This window comes from Sander vitreus, chromosome 3 (genome assembly GCF_031162955.1).
Source record: "Sander vitreus isolate 19-12246 chromosome 3, sanVit1, whole genome shotgun sequence".
Classification (NCBI taxonomy): domain Eukaryota; kingdom Metazoa; phylum Chordata; class Actinopteri; order Perciformes; family Percidae; genus Sander; species Sander vitreus.
In genome coordinates this window covers 22,724,345-22,731,831 of record NC_135857.1, presented here as the reverse complement: position 1 = coordinate 22,731,831, position 7,487 = coordinate 22,724,345, and the positions used below count along the sequence as shown (strand labels likewise).

At 39.0% G+C, this 7,487-nt stretch overlaps 1 protein-coding gene across 1 annotated transcript in view; it reads left to right on the top strand.

Annotated features, from left to right (window-relative positions):
• Window positions 1-4,240, top strand: part of clmpb (CXADR like membrane protein b) — a 63,800-nt gene extending 59,560 nt beyond the window's left edge. Inside the window, exon 7 of the mRNA XM_078246565.1 lies at window positions 1-4,240. This exon is cut by the window's left edge and continues 1,521 nt beyond it. The gene's annotated coding sequence lies outside the window, so the exon portion shown is untranslated.
• Window positions 4,241-7,487: the final 3,247 nt, after the last annotated feature.

The following is a 7,487-nucleotide window of genomic DNA, read 5'->3' as shown; positions in this document are numbered from 1 at the left end:
ACCAATCCCTAGGATGGGTTATTATTTGTTTGCTTTTTTACTCTTTTGTTTACCTGCTACATTTCTGAACCAAAACCAAAATCTGTCACCATGAATGTGTGATGTAGAAAGATGGTGGATCCCATTATTTTCTGCTCCCTATAAGGTACTGAATCAATATTCGAGCTAAGGCACAAAGAATTGACTTTGACGTTCAATTTTACAATTCCTATGTCTGAATGAAGGGAGCGAAGAGTATGATTCTAGATACTTCAATTGTATAGGCTGTGTATGGTATCATTGTCAGTACACTCCCTGGATCCATAACAATGGAGTGGCACTTGATTGCTGTCTCGCTGAATCACCAGGGCCTGCTTGGTTATTGGTCGCGCTGAGCCAATTCTCTTTTTGTCGTATCCTCAGACAGACCGAGTGCAGTTTGATTGAAAGTATTTGAAAAAAGGGGGAAAGTAGCCTATCTAGTGTGCCTTTGCAATCCCTCTTCTCTTCTGGTTTCTTTCTGTGTCCTTATCTTCAGCACACCAGTGGTTAAGTCTCTGTTCACATCCAGCTTTGAGGGTCAACAGTAGCAAATACTGAGAGATACAACTTCACAAAATGTGCCCTAGTAACAACAGATGCAGCCTAGGGAGCACCAAGCAGAGTTAATTATCCATGGTGAGAAAGCAATCCCATGCCATGGGACAATGTACTGTACATTCTGTAATCAGTCTTGTTTTATATTGTACATACAGATAAATATACGCACATGATGTCATTTAATTTAATAAATAAGGGTATGTGAGGGGATATATACCCCTTACAAAAGAGTCAAATGGGAAACCCAAAAGTGAATTTAAAATGTGTGTTTTTTGTACACATGTTGTGTGAACAAGTTAAGCCCCATATTCTAATGTCACCTTTTGACATTTTTTTGTATTTGAACCTAGTATACATGTGAAACAAACATATACATGTAACGAGAGCAAGTGTAGAAAAAATAATCTAGATAATCCTAGATATCTTCACAACTACTGGCCAGATTCTCATGAGATGTTGAATGGATTTTATTGATCCCCCTGAGGATTCTTCAGATTTTTGGTGACTTCTTGACATTTCCTGAGGCACCACCAGTGGGTCAAAATTCCCCCTTGACCAGAAAGTGGGCATTGATCTTGAAAAGTAACTGCCAGATTTTCATAAAAAAAAAGTATTTATAGTCAACACATAATAAATATTTTGGTGAACTCTGACCTTTAATCTGGTGTGCCATCCATATCAAAATGACATTTTGTGGGGCTGTTTATACTGTCAAAGGAAATAAGCTGTTTTTATTTGTTTTTATGACTCTCAGGACAAACTAAACAATGTAAGGTCCACTACTGGTTCTAAGAAGAGACATTTATCAGTATAACACTTTAATATTATAGCTAGAATTGAATATTACTATTCTTTCTGGGCCGGTAGCGGGTAGGTGCTAAAATGTAGTACCTAAACGTAACTGGCATGTTAACATGAGCATACTGCGCATGCATCAACACATAGACGGTTATTTGAACCCTCCTACAACGGCACATAGTAGTGAATAAATATAATGCCAAAGGCAGCAATAAACTACTTTAAAATTCATTCTACATGAAGACGTGACTCACCTTATAAATAACAAGATGTAACCCAAACCCTGTCATTTAAACTATTATTGCTACCTAGCTAGCTGCTAACTGAAGTGTTTACGCTTGCGCAGTTTGCCAGTTTTCATGGTTTCGGTGACTCGTTCAGTAACTACATTCTAGCACTTATCCCAGTAGCTACGGTAGCTTTAATTTTGCTTCACTTCTAAATCTAAAGTTTCAGACTGAAGTAAAACCTGTCACACAAGATGAAGTAATTCAACCTCAAAAGTTCTGAAACCCAACATCTGTGTGAGAAGCACATGTGGTTTGACTTCACATGCGGGATTTCACATGCGACTTAACTGTAAAGGAAGATGAGAAAAAAAAATGCCTTTTATATTCAACTAAAGACAGCAGTTCATATTTAAGCAGGGAAGCTACTGAGTGTGTGTGTGTCTGTGTGTGCGTGCTTGCATGCATGCATGCATGTTTGTGAATGGGTGTGAGTGTGTCTGTGTGGGTGTGTGCATGTAAACTCAGTATAAGCCTTTGGGCCACACCCACATATTCCCATGTTATCCATTCAATGAGAGAGAAGGATCCAGTCAGGCAAAGTAACCTCTATCCAAATTGATATGACTGCAGACTGGCAGTGTTTATTTTAGTTTTCACTGACTTCTATGCCTATTAACCTTGGCTTCACAGGCACTAGTCATGTTTTTGTGGGGGTGGTGTCTCGAGACAAAGCACGTCCATAATTCATAATATTGTCAGCTCTGGAGGCCGCTTGTATGCTCTCTCCTTGCTCTTGCTGTCTCTTAACATAGAATGCACTTGGCCCTGGGTGTACCGATGGCATCTAAAGGTGCACACACACACACACACACACACACACACATACACACACACACACACACACTTAATACAAAACAGGTCAAAGTTGTATATACACACACATAAACAGGTACACGTGGCACATTCAGGTCCGCACAGAAACAAGGGTGTGTGCTTCATGCACATTCACAGTTGCATGCATTCGCTCACAAACACACACACACACACACACACACACACACACACACACACACACACACACACGGTTTGCACAAACAAAAGCCCAAAGAGCAGTCCTTGTTATTTCTGCTCCTTCAGAATCAATTTGATGGATCGAATGTCTGAAGGTATTACAACTTACTGATGGAACCAGGATACTAAATGCAGCACAGAAAGGGACACACTACTCTGCATCACCCAGGAGACATGTGACACACACATACACACACACACACACACACACACACACACACACACACACACACACACACACACACAGATATACAGATATAACAGCTACTGTAACAAAACACACACATGCATGCAAACACACATGCACTCTGGAATACAAACTCTGCTATGCATCTTAACAATCTGGATAGCATATGCTTTAAGACTTTTCTTCCATGGGAATCTGCGAGAGTAGTACTGGGAATCAGGAGAGGTATAACAGGATTGATTATGAGCCAGGCCTGTAGGCTCTTGCCGTTGAAATTCCCTCCACTGCAGATAAAAGTAGCAATGGAGGTGGAAGATGGGATGCAAGTCTTCCAGCTGTTAAATTCAATTTTTTGATTTCCTTTCCAGCAACTGCAAGCCTCAGGTGGCAGATTCCCCAGTTTATGAGCCGTCGCGTTGCATCTGTCTTCTCATGTGTGTAGCTTTGTGGTCTGACAAACTTGCGCTCTTTCCAACAAATTAATTTTAAGGAGCGTTTGTCAGTTCAGTAGAGAGTGGAGGAGGAAAGTCTTAACACACCTCAGAGTGTCAGCAGCACATCCAATATCTTATTGTCTTATTATCAACACTCAAAGGTGCAGTAAACATAAAATCATTAAAATGGTTATCCTGCGTTATATGATAGGAATATGAATCTCATGTAGCCACTATGTTTTATGTCCTATTAAGCCGTTTTATTTCTGATTAAAGCTGTTGAGCAGGGCAAAGTGATGCTCAGACTTTGCGGTTTGGCCTTGTATGTCAGTATAGGGGAATGTGATGTATTGTTACTTTTGAGAGAGGAGATGGAAGAGGCTGTAGTTACCCTCAAGAAGGAAAGCAAAGTTACCTGCATGTCATAAGAGATTGAGCAGACGAACGGGAATGCTTTGCTTTGATGTAACATAATTGTATTCGGCTAAAAATAGAAGAAAAAACAAAATGAAAAAAAGATAAGAAAATCTACAGTTGTAAATATATTCACAGAAAACTTTATGAAGCTTTATTTTGTCTTCTTCTTTATTTTGAATTTATCATCCATGTACTTTGCACTTTTATTTGTGTGCTATGCTCATCACCGGCCTGTGTGGGATCTGTGTGGTTGGCTGTTTCTCTTGACTACATTGTTTCGATGTCAGGGGGAGACACACTCGGCGTCACTAAATGGAAATGTAAGACACTTTTGTTTTCTTTACTCTCATCTGTTTTTTCTGCCGTGGCTTCTCTTTGGTTTTATAAAACAGTACGGAATTGTTTTGTTTGTTCGTTTGATGAAAACAATCCATGTAAATATCACAAGTAAAAAAATGTATATTTTTACGACTTCTGAGTTATTACTCTTTCATTTGCAAATAAAATATTCAATGACAACTCAATTGGTCTTGTAGCATCTTGATTTGGATTTTGGCCTTTTCTGAAAAGAGTAAATACAAAACAAGAAAAACACTCCTGAGTGAGATGGATGTGTCATGTTCAGCTCAGGTATTTGTAATTATTATTTTTACTGTACCTTGCCTTTGCAGTGGGTTTCGAAATGTATTATTGTCACTCCCCAGTCTCCTCTAAACTGATCTTGTTGTACAGTACAGTATGTTTATGGTGAGTGACAAAGCCAGTGCCTCTTTTCATACTCTTTACTCTGAAAGGCACTGTATATACATACAGTAATCACGTAATAACTAATTCTGTCAACTTGAGTTGACCTGAAAATGCCTGAAATACAACTGAATGGATTACCTTGGCATGGAATCCTAGTAACTTTAGTGATCCTGTGACTTTTCCTGTATCATCACCAGCAGGTCAAGTTTTCACTAATCCTGAGAATATCTCAACATTGACAAGATGGATTTGTACAAAATTGAGAACATTCATGATCCCCAAATGATTAATCCCCTGCGATCCCCTGACTTTTCTTTTAGACATTTGTCCTTTCGAGTGAAATGTCTTGACAACTAATGATCGGCATTAATAATGTCAATCATGCCCCCTTCAAAATGAATTGAAATAACATTGGTGATCCTCTGACTTTTCCTCTAGTGCCATCAACAGGTCAAATTTGTCAAATATTTGGAAAACCAGGAAAAATGAAATTCCCATCAGTCTTAGCTGTACTTTTTCTTTAGTGTTAAAGGTGCACTATGAGTTGAGCTGCATGGTTTCAGCGCAATTTAATTTTTGTCTCAAATCGTAGGCATCTGTCCTTGATCCGCTAGCTGCCTGCCCCCTGAATACACTGAGAAAAGCCCGGTCTCGGGAGACAACAGAGGGGTCGTAAACGTCAAACAAACACTAGGGGCACAGGCTGTGCACCAAAATATTTGTTTGGTATTTACTTGGAACATCAACAGAAGTGACGTCATGCAGAAACTCATAGTGCACCTTTAATGCAAATATTTGCAAGCTAACATGCTAAACTTAGATGGTGAACATGGTACACATTATACCTGCTAAACATCAGCATTTTACAGTAGCATTGTCATGCTCACAATTACAATGTTTATCTCTCTTAGACTCTTAGTATTGTTACCGTTATATGAAGATATTATTTTCAATCATTCATGGGCCAGAAAATACAACCTGAAGCACTTTCATTGGAATTAATTGGTAGCATCCAGTTCTTTTACACTAATACATAGCTTTAACATACTGTGTCAGAGACAGGTGTGGGCCTTTAAGGTATTTACAGAGATTTACAGAGATGGACGTTCCGTCTATACAGCTGTATAACTAAGCCCATCATGATCTGCAGCTGAGGATGCATGCAGTGGGTAGAGGCTCTTTTTTTTTCCTCCTCAACATTCTCTCTTCTCTCTCATCTCCAACCTTTCAACGTGACACTCATGTGTGTGGCAACAAGGTCAGAGGTATCTATCGACCTGCCAGCCAATTATTGACTGACATTTATCTCTTCCCCCTGAAAAGTTCTTCTTATGTTGACAATCTATTGAACTGCCAAGATGGAGTCGACTCTGGTTAAAGAGACAGGGTGTGACTTTATCTCTACTTCAAGGATGCACACAAAAGGTATGACAAGTAGTCACAAAAGTGGGTCGAACGAGTTGAAATAACACTGAGTTAATGTACGTGAACGAGCCAATGGGGGATAATACAATTAGGAGTTGGCTGTGGATTGCTTGCCAAATTTAAATTTTTTCAGAACACAGCATCCATATAAAATTTCCAAGGCCAGATCACATTTCTCCACTCTGTTCCATGCCTCTGTGCCCATTGTTCCACATGATTAGCCATGTGCGATGACACTGTCATAAACCCATCTCACTGGCATACCCACGCACACACATTCTCACACACCTACCAATGCATGCATATGCTGCGTTGACGTCATTTGGTCACAGCTTGGACTATCAGAAAAGTCAAGACGGTGATTTTCAGTCACGGATAATATATTATATATATTTAAACAATTTGGCTATGTTGTGTGTCTATTTAGGACACATCATTGGTGCAAATCATCTAATAGCACGATGTGTCACAAATGAGAATTATAGATTAACAGGGACACTTACACTCTAATTAGTCCAAATACAAAAGTGATCAAATATGTTATCACACAGATAAGACACTTTTTGCTGTGAACCAGCTTTATAGCCTAATTAATACCAAATCATATTTTGTTCTTGGTCTCCCTCTATAATCTGTAAAGTAAATACTTAGAGATTGCCACACAATTCCTTCATAATTGAAGTCACTTATATAATTGCACCCCCTGGTGTTGATTGGGGATAGCTCTTGTGTTATCTGTGATGCTGATAGGCTCCTAATGAAATGAGAGGAATCATAAGTCACACAGTATACATCATCAGTTGAGATTAGTTCACCAGAAATCTCATGTGTAACCTATCTAAATGACAAAGGAGGAGCTAGCTGCCGTAAAATTTTGGAACATTCAAGAGCTGAACTTTGCATAACCCTTTTTTAATCTAAGTTTGTGAGGCCTGGATAATATATTCCTCTTTTTTGGACATTGACCATATCACATATCACCAGATCGTATTTCCTGGGTCCCCACAGACAACCCTAACCTATTTTAACCATGAACATTGTTTGCTAAAGAATTACAAAAAAACTTTTTTTAATATTGTTAGTTGGTACAGGTGCTGTACAAGAGTGGCTTTGCTTAAAGCTCCATCTGGTGGAACCTTATATGTGCACCAAGTGCAACACCATATACTGTAATGATGAATAGGAGTGCAGCAGAAGTGTAGACTGCTGCTCTCTACATGTTGCTGTTTCCATTTTATCCATGTATTTCATTCATCTAAAAGCTAATCACCCATTATCTTTGACAATAAGCTTTAAAAGAAAGTATTTCAGCACACCACTGACGGCAACAAATTGGCTGCATTGTCAATCTGTTTTAACAACACTGTGGACTTTTACCAGTGCTTTTTGTGTCTTTGTACTCATTATCTCTGGGTAATGAACATTGCATTGTGACCCACATCTACAGCATATTTCACTCTCTGACAACTACACTAATTATAGAGTTCCCATAAATTTAGATAGAGGTTAATAGCATGCTATTTTTGACACTTGTCCGCCGCTGCTATTCCACTTTAAAAACTTGAGTTGTCTTTGCATATAGATGGACTATGGAGACGT